The following is an 18,207-nucleotide window of genomic DNA, read 5'->3' as shown; positions in this document are numbered from 1 at the left end:
CGGGAGCGAAACCCAGACCAACTGGTTTGCGAGGCAGCACCTTACTTACTGAGCCACCGCGGCTACCAACCGAACACGAAACAATCACTGATTACATATATCCAAAGACTACAAGCTCTATATTTCACAAGGACAGCACGTAAAAGATCCCCTGGCAGTTGGAATTCGATATAAGAGTAGGCGATAGTGCCGCTGCCCGGGCAAAATTTCATAGAACACTGTATGGCGTATGCCCGTCTTCATTAGCCCAGTTCGGAGCAGAACAGTAGGACGTTAAACCCCATTTCATTTCATTTCTATTAAGAGCAGAAAGTCTTCTGAATGGCATTAAGAGGTGACTAGCATCTAACCTTTGTTTCACTAATTAAGGAATTAAGATATTAAACAATTAGTCTAATTGATGAGAACGACATAAAACTTTGATTTACTCTAAATCCGTTTAAATGATGAATAAAATATATTAATAGTTGCGTGTTTTATCGTAGGATTAGAACCCGATTGACTTTTTCTCTAATCTTATTTACCTGGATTACAGGTTTAATAGTTGCGTGTTTTATCGTAGGATTAGAACCCGATTGACTTTTTCTCTAATTTTATTTACCTGGATTACAGGTTTATAGAGTCATTTCCAGTGATAAATTTACCACTTAACAAAATTGACAGCACTCATTTCATACCAGATGACCCACATCCCAAGAGTAATAGTGGTTGGATGGCCGAATAGTTAGCGCGTGTGCACGCTGTATCATCAGGCCTGTCATTGAGTCAACTGGCGTGGTTTCGATTTCCCGGTTGTATGTGACAAGGAAGTTATTGAAATAAAATTGAACCATATGTTAGTCCCGAAATGACCTACTTTGGTGTCGAGTGGACGTTAAACTCCATTTCTCTCTCTCTCCAAGAGTAATAGCACTATGGATCTACAGGATGGTCCAAATGGACACAGCTCATCAAATATTTCTACGCCGCCACCCACGAAAGTTATTTTTAATCTGTCTAGTCTCTCTTTCCTGTTCCCCTCTTTTGCATGGCGATTTGCTTTTTTGGTGTAGAATCGAAGAAAATGGTTTGAAAATACATTTTCTGTCAGGTTATTTCCAGTTTGTGTACCTCAAGTTTTCCATGGTGAACCTCACGTGCTTTTGAGCAAGAGGTTGCCACATGTTGCTCCATCTGCCGGTCTAAAAGACGAGAATTAACATTAAAGTCAATGGGGAAATTATTAGTGATCTGTGGCCTAATGCTGACTTGACAAAACTCCTAACCTCCCTGTTTAATCCAGAATTAATGGTTAGAAAAATGGTATACATTTGACAAAATGGGACAAATTGCAATTGTAAACCTAGAAACCCGGTTCCTGGTATCATGCACTGTAACATTGTTTTGTTTTTTAAAGTAACATTAGACCCTATTGATTTCCGGGAGAACCACGACTGTTCGGTAGGTATGGTACTTGACAATAAACACCAAACCCCCGGTTCCATGGAACGGAACCCTTGACAACCGGAAATCAAAATAAGAGACTACGTCATAACGCCGCTGTTGGGACAAAATTTCTACGATAGTACACTGTATGACGTATGCGTGTATCGGTAAACCATATCTCAATTGATATACACGGATGTTTAATTGATAATATCGCGTGTCAGATTGTTATTTAAACACAGTATATAGATACAGGTTTTTTATCGACCCCATTGAGAAGGAATATGACAATGTTTCTAGATATAGATAAAGAATATACCATTATTATATTCTCGAAATAAGAGAAGCGGATTTTATTCCGATGTATGTCAATCTTCTTACTGATTTGGATTTTTAAAGATCTTAAAGCTATATAGAGTCGGAAACAATGGTTTCATTACAAATGTGGTATAATGGATTCCAAAAGTTAAAATTATTTGCAGTAATATTGGGTAAGTTGTGTTCTTCGATGATATTTTATTTCATATAATCATTAGTTAATAATTTTCCAAAAAAAAGTATAAAAGAATTCTAAAATACGAAATTATTTCACAGTCGATCCATTATTACCATTGGCAGTTTGTTTATATTATCATTTTAATTGTTTTAATTATTTTAGAGAGTGTTAGGAATAAAATAATGGGGTATAAAAAGTGATGTGGTGCAGTGAATTTTCTTCTTCTCCTAACTCTTCGTATATTACTTTACACCAACACTTCCCGCTAAGGCGAGCGGGGACAGGGGGCAACACGTCTGGCTTTCAATTGGTATATTTTATACAAAAAAAAATATATATATTAATAAAAGTAAATTTCTTATTACAATTACCAAGGGTATAACTCTGTTTAAAATCGCATTAGCTACTAATGACGCATATACAACGTTTTGATTTTTACCATTGCAGTACCATCAAAAAATACAAAATTAATTGCTGCTAAACATTTGCGCCTCGCACCGCTCATCAATTATTCCACGATACTATTCGAGTTTATGGTGTATTTTATTCGAATAATTCTATTGTGCTCATGGGATCTGTAGCTGATGGACTAAACGATGCAAGCGACAAGCGTGTAGACTAAATCACGACACTAAAATCTAAAGCGACCATTTGACTACCCCACCCACTTTCATCCGGAAATGAAATGAAATGAAATGAAATGGAGTTTAACGTCCTACTGTTTTGCTCCTAACCTGGGCTAATGAAGACGGGCATACGCCATACAGTGTGCTATGGGGGAAATTTTGCCCGGACAGCGGCACTACGGCCTACTCTTATATCGAATTCCAACTGCCAAGGCATCTTTTACGTGCACGCCAATGTGTACACGGGACCTCGGTTTTTCGTCCCATCCGAACGACTAGACAGCTTTCCTTGTCAGTCCCTCCGTCCTGCATCACTGACAAGGGAGAACCACGCCGAAAAATCTGGATGAATTTTCTCGGCCAATGCAGGGATCGAACACCCGACCTCCAGGCTAGCGAGCTAGCGTCTTACCCACTTAGCCACGTGATCCCCTCTTTCATCCGGAAGTAAACTCGTCTTAAAATTCTCAACGATACAGAAGAATTTATTTATACATTTAATTTTCAGGACTTGTGCGATCGCGTGAACTAACAAATATAACTTTAGTAGAGAGACATGCAAACTGGAATTCGGCCAATTCTTATTGTAAATCATTAAGCGGGCAGCTGCTTGTTTTGGACAATTTAGACAAGGTGGAGGCTATGAAAACGTTTTTTCTAGCTGGTGGAATATGGGAAAGCAAATCGTAAGTAACATCTACTTTATTATATATTTTATAATTTAATGTAAGCGTTGGTGTTTTGATTTTTAAATTCTTATTTTTAGTTTTTTCTGTCTACCAATTTAATTTTCGAATTTGGGTTTAATTTGGTCTTTAAATTAGAATGTTATATAACTCACTAGACCGTGAATTGATTTGGTGTTTTGATTTTTTTAAAATTCTTACTTTTAGTTTTACCTGTGTATAAATTTAATTTTCTACTTTAGGTTTAATTTAGTCCTTTAATTAGAGTGTTATGTAAGTCACTCGACCGTGAATTTATCTATTAAACCTGTTTTAATCCTATTAATTATTGAATAAATAACCGACGGCAGTAGTCCACGCCCCTTACATTACTTTTAATTGAAGCACCCAACCTGCTGGAATAAAGATTCAGTATCAGTGCTTCCTTACACATCTACCGTAACAATGATCTCTGTATTTGGCATGTGTAATAGTGACCGACACGAACATTGTCCTTTAACACCATATACCATCAAACGTATTTTTATTTTCGAAGTTTTAGAGCAAATATTTTTTAAATAGATCAATTGTAACTTAAGTTATGGTCATTTGAATTGTATATTAATATTGATTTGAAAAGATGTCGCATCACCATTTTTATCTCAGAGAAATATAGTAATAAGAATTGTCGTATTTTCCTTATCCAAGTCTGTTCTTCACCAAGTTCTATTTATACCAGGGGACTGGTTGGCTGAGTGGTTAGCGTGTGCGCGCTGTATCATAAGGTCTGTCATTGAGTCAACTGACGTGGTTTCGATTTCCAGGTTGTACATGACAGGGTCGCCTGTCCAACCTAGTGGGTTTACTCCGGGTCCTCCGGTTTCCTCTCACTACTAAAGAACCCTACGCGCAAGCGAATTATTGAAATAAAATTGAACCATATCTTAGTCCCGAAATGACCTAATTTGTGTCATTGTGTCAAGTGGACATTAAACTCTCTCTCTCTCTCTCTCTCTTTCAAATCACTTTCAGTTCTATGGCTCCGTACATAAACCAGCTTATCCACATGATGGTCAAAACTGAGTAATATATATGCTGTCAGCCTTTACCATGTCTCTCTTGTAGCACCATGGGCCTTTTTGTCAGACGTGGAGAGCGGGCGATCCTAAAAACCGGTCGCCACATCCTACATACGACCCATGCATCTTTCTTACTACATATTTCTGTAGCCTTGTGATCGTCTAGAATTTGTCTCTAGCTGTCTTTACCTCTGCTTACGTTGTGTATTTACTTACAGTTGCTGAAGACGTTTGTCTTCTCAGTTATAACAATGCAACAGTTCGTTTTTAAATTTTATATATATATAGCTGAATACATGTATACAAGATAGCACAGGTTACAATACTAGCTAAAACCATTTCTCCACCCTAGCCAGCCTCACGACTGTCTAGGAACTCAGATGGAACCTCTCTGGAATCTAATGGAAGTCTAACTTAAAACTTTACTATGATTTCTTTTATAAGACTCCTGCATATCACGCACAGAAAGCCTGTTCATGGCCCTGAACCTGTGCAATTATGATTGGTTACTTTAAGCCAAATGATGCAATTAGAATAATTCCACTCACGTGTAATCTAGTGGTGTTTTATTGACACATACAGCCAGCTATGTTTTTGTTCTGTAACTCTTTTTATGTGTCAACTGTCAATTACAGACTAAGTTGATTTAGTACACACTATATATAATATATATGTGAATATGTGTGAAACTATTAATTTGCCAAATATATTAATTAATGAAATATAAAGTCTATTCCTTGTCTATATTGTTACACTCTCTCTCTCTCTCTCTCTCTCGCTCTCTCTCTCTTTGTACTGATAATTGCATAAGAACAGCATACAATAGTTAACAACGATCAGACATGCAATGCCGTAAATGTGCTGCTAAATTATTTTTTTTAAAAATATCTTCAGGTCAGGTTCGTATTGGACTGGTCTCCATAAAGTAGGAAACACGCCGTATAAATGGTATGAAAAGTGTCTTCCATTAGACGAGGGAATTGATCTGTGGGATGTAAGACAGCCTGATCCCTATAATAGCGGCTGCGGCACAGTCAACAATACTTTGAAAGTCAAATCGTTCGGGTGTTCGAATAGTGCCATGTTCATATGTCAAAAGACGGCAGGTAAGGAGCAAATTAATTACATGGGGGGGGGGGGGCATGGTTATGATCAAAACACAAATTCAGCAATTCATTATGTCTTAATGAACGATTCAACCAGGTCTGTCTTTTTTGTATATTTAATTTTTGTTAAACAATAACTCTTTTCAGTAAATATCTGAAATCATTGAAATCATGAGAATGGAACCCTACTCGTTCTAATGCCTACTCGCGGATATAACTCTTGGAGTTTTGTTCCATTTTAACACCCAAGAGTTCACAATTGCAACTGGATGGCAAACTGTAGTAGTTTGTTTTGTGTGTGTGGGGGGGGGGGGGTATAAACGCCTATTTTCAACAATATTTGACTGTTAAGGAATTAAATTAAGTATGTAGTTATAATAATATTATAATATTACCCGTCTTTCAAAAAAGTATGTGGGGGTTAGATAGCCGATTGGTTAGCGCGTGTGCGTTGTATCATAAGGTCTGTCATTAAGTCAACTGGCGTGGTTTCAATTCCTCCAGTGTACGTGACAAGTAGTGGGTTGTCTCCGGGTCCTTCGGTTTCATCCCACTGCTAAAGACCCCTAAAATTGAACCATATGTGAGTCCCGAAATGACCTAGTTTGGGTCGAGTGGATATTACCCCTCTCTCTCTCTCTCTCTCTCTCTCTCTTTCTCTAAAGTATCATTCTGGATATTTTTTTATTGCAAACTGAACCACAAAGCTGTGAGACAACCCTTGTTTTATAATGTTTACTGGTAGGATGTGGTTATAGATAAACTGAAACCTGATAGACCAATATTATAAATTTACTATGGGTCACAATCCTTAAGTCTTATAAATCTGCTTTATTGCAGTATTCGCCTTATCAACTATAGGGAAAGATGATATATTTAAACATAATAGTAAGTGCACCATACAGAAATAGATAAATTGTATCGGCTAAAATGATGGCTTGGTAGAAGGAAGTTATAGAATTAATAGAAGACAAAATCCACCATATCGATTTTCTTCCCCTCCTTTTTTCTGAGGGGTTAAGGGGGTCATTTTGTTGGATTCAGTGGAAATTTTAATTTCAATGTGAAGTTTGTTCAGCTTGTATCAGATTTTTCCCAGGGAACTCCCTATATGACGAATGGCAACCGAATGACAAATGACAAGAAATGGCTAAACAACAGTGTCCCCCTATAGGCCAACGCTTTTTAAAGCGGCTAAATCGCTAATATTTGGGATCTAGAAATTGACACAAATGGGTCGCAACGCATATAATAATGTAATATGAATGTATATAAACTGATTTACATTCAATCATTTCCGTTTTTACTCTAATTTCAAATCAATTATGTTCTTCGAAATACGCCAGAAGTCTCAATCGAATGTTAACCTCTAGCGTCTGGTTATTCCAGTCTACATCGATATTATTTTTTGCGCATGCTTTCCAGATAAGAATATGGCGTCACCGTTTGACATGACTTGTGGAATATGTCTAGCCTCGTTCTTCGAGTTCCTTGTTGCAAATGGCACTGAAACGTATTATGGTACAGGAATCGTGTACCTATAGTAAAGAGTTTATTTTGTCTTAAATGTTGGATATCAGAAGCGCATCTTTTCCCGGTAAAATCACAAGATCAATGTTGATTTAAAATGATAAATAATTAGTGTTTTCAATGTAGAAGACACTGGATGATATTGTGTTAGAGATTTAGCTTCTTTAATTATGTTATGGAATAAGTGTAATGAATAATGTTTGTTTAAGAATTTATGGGGATTACAATAAATTCAAATGGGGTTTAACGTCCTCCTTCTCTGCATCGACCGGGATAATAAATACTGACATACGCCATACGGTGTGCTTGTGAGGGACATTTTACCCGGACAGTGGCACTACGATCAACTCTTTTATCGAGGGATATTTTACGTTCTTGCAAATGTGTACACGGGACCTCGGTTTTTCCTACCAACCGAACGACTAAACATAATTGTCCCTATGCCAGACACTCTTTCCGACACCACTGAAGAGGGAGGGGGAATCTAGCCGGGAAATCCCGATGTTACTGAAGAGGGGGAAACAACGCCGGGAAATCCCGATGAACTGTCTCATTCAACACCGTGACACGTGACCTCCAGGTTAACGAGCCAACGTCCTACTCACCGAGATCCTGGATTGCACATATAGTAACCTCAAGATGCATGGCAAATAAAATAGCAGAGACTAACTGGAAGAATTACAAAGAAAATGACAGGCACGTGCTGGATGAATGACAAAAGGAATGATAGGTTCAATACGAATGGCTAAACATTACAATGACGCAACACAAGCAACACAGTAAAAAAAAGTCTCAAATACACAGAGCACATAAAACGAAGCTGCCTCTAAGGCGCTTACACACATTCATAGAATGACGGAGGTTTATCAAGCGTATGGCAAAAGGAATAACATTCTATTTGACATTCGTCTGGTGAACAATACACGAAAGTAATTGATTAATTTAACTTCTTTTTATAAACACAGTTATTTCAAATATATTGAATAAATCCTATTATTTAACGTGTCACGTAAACAATATAACGACTGTTTTAATAGATTTCTATCATTTTTCATCGTAAAGAGAAAGACATTTATTGATTAAAGATATTCAGTTCAGTTGAGCATGTTACCATGATTTTTCCCTTCCCGGATACAAATGAAATGAAATGAAATGGGGTTTAACGTCCTACTGTTCTGCTCCTATACTGGGCTAATGAAGACGGCCATAAGCCATACAGTGTGCTATGAGGGAAATTTTGCCCGGACAGCGGCACTATCGCCTACTCTTATATCGAATTCCAACTGCCAAGGGATCTTTTACGTGCATTCCAAAGTATACACGGGACCTCGGTTTTTCGTCTCATCCGAAGGACTAGACAGTTGTCCTTGTCAGGCCCTCCGTTCTGCACCACTGACAAGGGGAAACCACGTTGGAAAATCCAGATGAACTTTCTCGGCCAATGCAGGGATCGAACACCCGACCTCCAGGCTAGCGAGCCAGCGTCTTAACCACCTAGCAACCGTGGCTCCCTCCCGGATACAAACTATGTAATTTGATGAAGTGCGTGACAAATTCATCTATCAAAGGTGTGCTTCAAATATCCCTCAAAACAATATTGACTACAAGAGAACTGACCCATGACGCAAAAATCTATCTTAAGAAACCTTGATTGTCACGTGATTTGATTGAGGGTGTATCCATTTTCTGTGTATATTTGTCGTTACTGGCTGTTCAATTACCATATATATTGAAGTCTAAGCAGAGTTTTGAATTTTCCTCTGCTAACCTCTATTTCCGCTATTAATGATAGAGTCTACAGAACGATCTCTCACATCCGTTAGCCATCAAATCAACATATAAGAAGCTCTCCTTACGTCAATCGGGGAGACAGGCTGTTCTTTAAGGACACCCATACATTTTGCCGTACCAGACATGTCTTTTCAGCGTATCTAGTTCTTTTCTCGTAGGATTAAATGTCTTTATTTTCCATATATTCAAAATATGCCATACTTTTATTGGACATATAAACCCTATAATTAGTTTCAGTAAGTCCAGTACTTTTATAGTAGGATTAAGTGTCTTTATCTTCCATATATTCCAAATATACCATACTTTTATTGGAAAGAACAACCCTATAAATAGTTTTGTGGGAATGTATCTTTAACATATTTTTGCGATATAAAATGTCATCCAATTTTTTTCTATAACAATTATCAATACTCGTCAATAAGGTGAATTACCTTTAGTAGATCAGTTATTTAAAACAGTAGATCAATCAGTTATTTAAAACAGTAGATCAATCAGTTATTTAAAACAGTAGATCAATCAGTTATTTATTGGAGAATTTCAAAATACCGTAGTATAAAAGGGTGTTGGATTCGAAATGCAATCCATAGTAAGAGTTGGAAAATCAAACGTGGAAGAGAAAGTTATATAACTTAATGCATATTTATTCTTTTTTAAAAAAAACCCAAAAAACACGGGCTTTTTTAATTTTAATTCGTCAGAATTATAAACATTTAAACGTTTTTATTATTTTATTATTTTCCAGTGTGAGTCGTTACTCTATTAGATGAATCCATTCATTCCTATTTGAATTGTAACTACTGATAAGGATTAACTGTCTCACACTGTAAAATGTTATCCGAGAACTCTCAACAATCTTTGTTATCTTTTGCTTCGATTACCACCAATTACCTATTAGAGACTTTTGGCAAGCGAAATTTTTCCCATCCGTATCACGTAGCCGAGAAAAACCCATCAAAAATAATGATTAAATTCCAGTCTTTATCATGGTTAACATCACATCAAATATACACCTTCGTGTTCAAGGATGCACATAGATACATAAAAACGCTATGATTCAACATTTCAGCGTATAAAAGTAGCAAACAAAGACGGTAAAAAGACAATAATGTTATACGGACCTTTTCCGTATGAAAGCTGTTCAATTTGTGCTGCCGTATCCGGGTGCCGTATCACGTATGAGAAATACACGCACATTGATGACGTCACTCGAAAAATCCATACGGATACGCGATACAGACCAGGACTTTACGCTTGCCAAAAGTCTCTATTTTCTTGCTACCCCATCCCAGTTCCTGTGTGGGTCTACTCATACCCCATCCCAGTTCCTGTGTGGGTCCACTCATACCCTGTCCCACTTCCTGTCTGGGTCTACTCATACCCCATCCCTGTTCCTGTCGGGGGTTTACTCATACTCTGTCCTTGTTCCTGTCGGGTTATACTCATTTCATCAACGAGTATGATGTGAATATTAATTCATTAATAAGTCTTCAAAATATTATATCAATTTTTATACGAACAGAATTGCTAATATTTTTAATTTTTAGGTTCCTGCATCTTTAAAACAAGAACAGATGCAACTATAACCAGTGTGATACCAACTAGTACTTCAGTGTTGAGTCCTGAACAGTGTAAACAACGATGCCTTGAAACACAACTATTTGACCAAGAATGTTGGGCTTTTACCATTGTCCTCACTGTGTGTAATATATATTTAGCCCCATCTGCCTTTTATTTTGAGGATGCAGGCCTAATCTCCATAAATTTAGCCGTATCAACTCTTTATATGAAAACTTGTTATATAGGTATGTCTAGCATAAATACTATCTCAATTCTATTTTATCAAAGCCCAAAGCGTACGAAATGAAATTCAAATATATCACCATCACCATCATCACCACCACCACCACCACCATCACCATAATCATCATCATCATCATCATCATCGTCGTCATCATCATCATCAGCATCATTATCATCATTATCATCATCATCATCGTCGTCATCATCATCATCATCATCATCATCGCCATCATCATCATCACCATCATCATCATCATTACCATCATCATCACCATCACCATCATCATCGTCATCATCATCATCATCTAATTTTTTATTTTATTAAAGCCCGAAGAGTACATAATAAGATTCATTATCGTCGTCGTCATAATCATTATACTCAGATTTGTTTTTATAAGTAAAATGTAAAACACGCAAATAGATACACATACATTACATTCTTTTGACAATCTTACACATTTTCAAATCACTTTCAGTTCTATGGCTCCGTACATAAACTAGCTTATCCACATGATGGTCAAAACTGAGTAATATATTTACTGTCAGCCTTTACCATTTATACTATAATAGTCAGATGGTCAAACTGAGTAATATATATACTGTCAGCCTTTACCATTTATACTATAATAGTCAGAACTATACTCTAAAATAGTTTAACATTAATTAAAATCTAAAAAAATAACGCATTACTATTTCAGTCGTAATTTTCGCAGTAGGTTACAAGATTTTTGTTTTCATTTCATTTTATCGGATATGCTGATAGATTCAATTCTTGCATGAGAGTTTATATATTTTTTTTTGTTGGAAAAGGAATTGAAATGAAATGAAATGAAATGAAATGGGGTTTATGCTCTGCTCGGACTCTTATATCGAATTCCAACTGACAAGGGATCTTTTACGTCCACGCCAACGTATACACGGGACCTGGGTTTTTCGTCCCATCACAATGACTAGACAACTGTCCTTGTCAGGCCCTCCTTCCTTCACCACTGACGGGCTTGTCCTTGTCAGGCCCTCCTTCCTTCACCACTGACGGGAGAAACCACGTTGGAAAATCCCGATTAACTTTCTCGGCCAATGCAGGGATCGAACAAGTGACCTCCAGGCTAGCGAGCCAGCGTAATACCCACCTAGTCACCGTGGTTTCATCTCGAAAAAGGAAGTGGCCCCTAAGCGCTACGCATCATGCTGTTCGCCTTGGGAGCCTAGGCTCAGTCAATTCAAGTAAGATCAACACGATGGCGACGAGGATGCCTGTTCGATTCCAGGTCTTTGGTACGCCCCTATTTGCGTAATTGCATGCGTTGAGATGTAATTGTTCTTTCTGAATCGTAAATTAACGTCTATATATTTGTTTGATGTCTATGTTTTTATGCTGAACTTAGATAATGGTTTTATTTTAATTTTGAAGCGTCTAGTAAACTTAATTCTAATACAAGTTTAAGTAAAAATCAATTTTATATCAGGTTTTTCGACCTTGAATAACGTATGAGGGGGCGGGTGTACAGAAAATCTTAAAAGATTCATGAATTCCTGTTAATTGTTGAATAAAGCATTAGTATTTATTAATTCTTCTACATGTATATTTGTGGACGGATTACTTAAGCAAGTTGACAAAGCTGTTTAGATGTTGTTTAATTCGCATTTCGACTTTGTCGTAAGTACGAAATTTGCAAAAGGGCGTAGGGTGAAATACATCGACTTTGTTTGACGAGCGCCTGTTGTTACTACAAGCCAATTAAAGATATATTATGGGAAATTAGATAAAGAGCTGACAGTTCTCACTATAATAGTTAAAAGCTAGATACTGTAAAGGGAATTTGCCGAAAATTTCAGTCGAATTGATCAACTCTGAACCGAGATTTTAGCGGTTGAATTTTGGGTCTAGCCTCGATCATCATTACTAAAGTCGGTACGATAAAAAATATAGTCTCGATTGTCTAGTTCATGATTAAATCATGAATAAAAGTTGAGCAGCAATTTGGATCCTAATCCAATAAATATCGCTGGCTAGCGTTAACATCGAGAGTTGATTATGATCTGGATAAGTTGATTAATGTCTAAACAGTTCAGGCCTAAAGAAAGACCTGCAATAGGCAGATTTAGCTCTTGCATAATATATGTTTAATATGATTAATACAATGACGTCATTATTAATGTGACGTCATAATGTACAAATGGTGTTAAGAGGGCTTTTTCTCCTTCTCAATTTGTACCTAAAACGGTGTTCGTGAATTTGGTATAACTTAGTTTTCGCCTACAATTCGAACAGTGTTCACGCAATATATCATAATGACAATTACATCGATGGAGTATGCGGATCCCACTTCTTGTCGTTAACACATGGACTTATTTGCATATAATACATGTGCAATATGTATTTTAAACATTTATCATAAATATATATTCTTTTAAACATTCGGGGAAGGGGGCAGAGTGAAGCAAATTGACTGTTATTTTCAGCATATTCCCTTTACATTATTCTTATTTTTAACTATCTTAGTTGGAACTGCCAGCTCTTTATCTAATCTTCCATTAATCCAATTTACAGAGATACTGCCCGATATTACAGCTGTACCTATCAAGAGAGAGAGGGAGAGAGAGAGAGAGAGAGAAATGGGGTTTAACGTCAACTCGACACAAACTAGGTCATTTCGGAACTAACATATGGTTTTTAATTTTATTTCAATATTTCGCTTGCGCGAAGGGGTCTTTAGCAGTGGGGGGTGGGACTGGAGGACCCGGAGAAAACCCACGACGTTGGACACGCAACCCTACTCCTTGTCACATATAACCGTGGAATCGAAACCACCCCAGTTGACTCAATGACAGACCTTATGGTACAGCGCGCACGTGCTAACCATTCGCCCCCACCCCCCGGAAACCTTAAAAAGCATAAAAAAATATTCTTAAAAAAACGGTAATTTGTAAATGGTAATCAAAGCTTGAACATCAGGTATTATTTGTGGTTTTGTTCTCTTTATAGGTTCAATAATTCAAACTCAAGATGTACCTACAATTGGCGTGTCTGATCCTATATCAACCTGTAATTCATCTTCGACAGCAAGTAAGTAGACAGATGAAACTAATCTGGTTAAAACACAGATCCTATTTCGTTTCTTCTTTTATAGTTCAAAATTTCGTTTTACATGTCTTTACTACACTAGGATCTGGAAGAGTTGTTATCATTGACGTGTTCTGGATGATGTGAGGGATTAGCCATTGAAATGGTCTGTTACGGCGACTTCTTGGCGTGCGATGCGATCAGAGGATATAAATTGACAAGATCATCTCCAGCTCGGGAATAAAAAAATAAAAGATGTTCTCTGTCATTTTTGTCTATGTTTGTTGCGAGTAACCAATGGGGCATGTACATGTAGATTTCGTTTCGCTTCTGTGAATTTCGTTTCGTATTTTTACAATTACCCTTAAAGATACTACTATTATTAAAACTATATTTACATTATGTAATATTTTTCTATTTTCTTAACCTTAAATGTAATATCTAAACATTACACTCCAAGAAATGTATATATGTTTGTAACTCGCTGCCTGTACATATGTCCACCACTGTATTGTAAACATAAGATTTAACTATTTTATATGTTTGAAGAGAATTGTTCAATCCAATTCAGTTTATTGAATAAAATATTGTTTAAACTAAGATACTACTTTTCTGAGAAAATTGTTAAACATTTGTTTAATGGTATCAAATCAAGTGGATGTATATTTTATATATTGTATCATAGTAACGGCGGTAGAGAAGTATGGCCTCCAGACTTCTACAAGACTACAAGCTTCCATCATTTTCCACCAAGATCTTCGAAGTCAACCTGATGCTGAACAAATCTGTAATGCTGGCGGTGGTCATCTGATTTATGTAGATTACCCGATTCAACAGTTGCTGATGAAAGAAATAACAACACAATGGACACCGTAAGTATGGGTCTAATGTCCAGATAGTTTTACTTGTCCCCAGCACGTTGTTATTTATTTAATAACACACCTCTTGATGTTCTATAATGTGTTATTGTTGACTATACGTGATGAAAGATGTACAGGATACAAATTCGTCTAAATATATAGTTATTGTGGCAGAACAACTGTTCATTCAATAATTAACATCGAGTCTTCGGGTCATGTATACTGAATCACATCTTTTATGTACTTGGAAGGGTTCCTTTTAGATTATTAATAAAGGGGCAGTGTCGCAATTAATGGAGTATCCCTGGATAAAAGAGATTATTTGAATTATCTGTATCATACATTGTTGTATACCTAGAAGTATTTTCGAGCCGTCCAGGTGGAAAACACATACTAGATGCTTTCAATTTGATTAAAACACAGATCCTATTTCGTTTCGTTTTTTATAGTTCAAAATTTCAAAAGTACAAATGTATTAAAAGAAACGAAACGAAATATTGATTTGTGTTTTAATCCGATTGGATGTTATTATTGTATTTTAGGAATACTAATATATGGATTGGAATCAATGATATTGGTTCCTGGTTCAGTGGTGAAGCAATAACCTATTCAAATGGTATCAGTGGGTCACCGGTAACTATTGATAAAGACACGGGAACATGGTGAGTTGAACGCTTCAGTCATGTTTTCTAAAGCTGGGACAGGGAGAAACAGTTATTATTGTGATATATCACGGACAATGATTACCGATAACTGGATTGACTAAACTGTAGGAAGGAAGGAAGGAAAATATTCTGAAATTAGATAACATATTAGCAGTAGTCGAACAAATTTCATAAAATCTTGAGTATTGTAGCTTTGAAATATCCTGTAGAAAGAGACAAAAGTTTTGATGGGAATGAATGAATGAGTGCATAAATGAATGAATGAATGAAATAAGGTTTAACGTCCAAACAGGCTAATGAAGACGGGCGTATACGTCATGCAGTGTGTTATAAGAGAGAGTGGGGCAGAGAGAGAGAGAGAGAGAGAGAGAGAGAGAGAGAGAGAGAGAGGAGAAAGAGAGGGGAGAGAGAGAGAGAGAGAGAGAGAGAGAGAGAGAGAGAGAGAGGGAGAAAGAGAGGGGAGAGAGAGAGAGAGAGAGAGAGAGAGAGAGAGAGATGGGTTTAAAGTCCACTCGACACAAATTAGCTCATTTCGGGACTAAAACATGGTTCAATTTTATTTCCATATTGCCCGTACGGGTCTTTAGCAGTGGGAGGAAACCGGAGGACCCGGAGACAACCCACAAGGTTGGACAGGCGCCCCTACTCTTTGTCACGTACGACCAGGGAATCGAAACCACGCCAACTGACTCAATGACAGAACTTACGACGTATTCAATCCCCCATGTGCCTAATGGAGGAATAAACAAAAGAAGCAGGGGATCTTAATTATACCCTTCGCAATTTTCTATGGTAACTGTCTGCATGTTCAGAAACCAAGAATTGTTTCCTTTCACTCGTCGTCTACGAAGTAAAATACTTCAAGCTATCTCATATAATCCACCCAATCACATTAAGATAAAGATCTATATTTCGTTTCGTTTTTTTTATACTTTCTATGGCCTCTACCATATGAAGATTTGGGCAGTTGTAGTGGGAGGTCGTGCCAGGGTTCATACGAGCGGCTTTTGACCCTATGACGTCAGATATTGATTACCTAATCAATCAGCGTGGACGTTTCTAGTGGTTTACACTCAGTTCCGTGCACAGCACACGCCAAGAAACAGACCGTTTCATTGGCTTATCCCCCACATCAACCAGGATGCGAGTTATATAACAAATCTTCCAGATCCTAGTGTAGTAAAAACAAGTTAAACGAAATTTTGAACTATAAAAAACGAAACGAAATAGGATCTGTGTTTTTAACCAGATTGATAATCCATCATTATGTTGATAATGTAAAATGAATCATTTGAAAATTTCATTCAAATTACTCTATTGCGAGCAATAACATGTGCAATAATTTCAACCACCGTACTGGTTGTTCGAAGCTAAATCTCGCTCCTCCATTTTTAGCTTAAATCAAAATATGGCTGAACTGTTCTAATCTATTTAATATCGGAGAAATCCGATGCCATCGAGAGTTGGTTATGGCCTGGATAAGTTAATTAATAATTATTAATTCAGAAAACATTTCAGGCCTAAAGAAAGATCTGCAATAGACAGCTTTAGCATTTGCATAATGCATGTTTAAATTACGTATACCCCTTTAAAAGTTCATCAGGACGGAGGGCCTGACAAGGACAGCTGTCTAGTCATTCGGATGAGACGAAAAACCGAGGTCCCGTGTACACACTGGCGTGCACGTAAAAGATCTCTTGGCAGTTGTAATTCGATATAAAAGTAAGCCGTAGTGCGCTGTCCGGGCAAAAATTCCCTCATAGCACACTGTATGGCGTTTGCCTGCCTTCATTCGCCCAGTTCGGAGCAAAACAGTAGGCCGTTAAACCCCATAGGCGTACGAGCTAGGAGGGGGGGGGGGGCTGGGGGGGGGGGGGGGGGGCTCACCTAATGCTGGGAAAATTTGGGCACACAATTTACTTTCTAAAAGTTGTATAAAAAAAATATTGTGTTCTTGAATGAGTATAATTTAACAGCGAATTTATTATTATTATGTAACATACTAAGAACCTAACTACATTTTTTGGGCACCAACCACCTAATGCTGGGAAAATTTGGGCACACAATTTACTTTCTAAAAGTTGTATAAAAAAAATATTGTGTTCCTGTATGTGTACAATTTAACAGCGAATTTATTATTATTATGTAACATACTAAGAACCTAACTACATTTTTTGGGCACCAACCACCACCGCCCCCCAGTCAAAAATTTCCCCGTACGCCTATGTTAAACCCCATTTCATTTAAAAGTTCATAATGAAAGCAGTCGGTGTATAGTACGGTCTGTTATGCATCGAAGTCATTACAATAATTAAATTCGCAGTATGACGTCAACGATTGTATTAACGTTACAGATATAAAGATATAAAACATCAAATGATCAGATATCAGTTTTCATCACGTCACGCTTTATAATAATTGCGTAGATTAAATCAAAGGTTGCAAGTTTTCCTGGCTCTACGTAAGGCGTGTGACTCTATTCTCTGGAGCCTTTAATGGATGATAATAGGTATAAAGCACATATTAATCTAATATAAATGTATATAAGGGGATTATAGTAGCCTTGCTTGTTTCCTTATCCTAGAATTCAATAAACAAATGATAATACATCCCCTGGAGTCATATTGTTTTGTCATCTGTAAAAGTAGTAATTTAACAAGATTGGTAAGATGTTTGCGCTTATTTTAACACACAGTTCTATTGTGTACATTTAAAGTACAGTGTGCAATATGTGAAATATCAGGGAATTTATACAGCAGAGAAACTCTGGTGTATATTGGTTTCGCAATAATTAAATGTGAGATATCAGGAAATTTATAAATCAGAGTACTCTGGTGTATATTGGTTTCGCAATAATTAAATGCATCTGTAATTATTTTGGTACCATTAGTGCTTTTCTAAAAATGTGTTTCAAAGGAACCCTCTTGGGGAGAGAAACTGGATACATTATGGGAGATTAGATAAAGAGCTGGCAGTTCTCACTATAATAGTTAAAAACTAGATAATGTAAATTTGCTGAAACTTTCAGTCAAATTGATCGACTCCAGAATTTAGCGATTGAATTTTAGGCCTAGCCTCGATCATCATTACTAAAGTCGGT

This window comes from Patella vulgata, chromosome 8, assembly GCF_932274485.2.
Source record: "Patella vulgata chromosome 8, xgPatVulg1.2, whole genome shotgun sequence".
NCBI lineage: Eukaryota > Metazoa > Mollusca > Gastropoda > Patellidae > Patella > Patella vulgata.
This window is presented reverse-complemented; position numbering follows the sequence as displayed.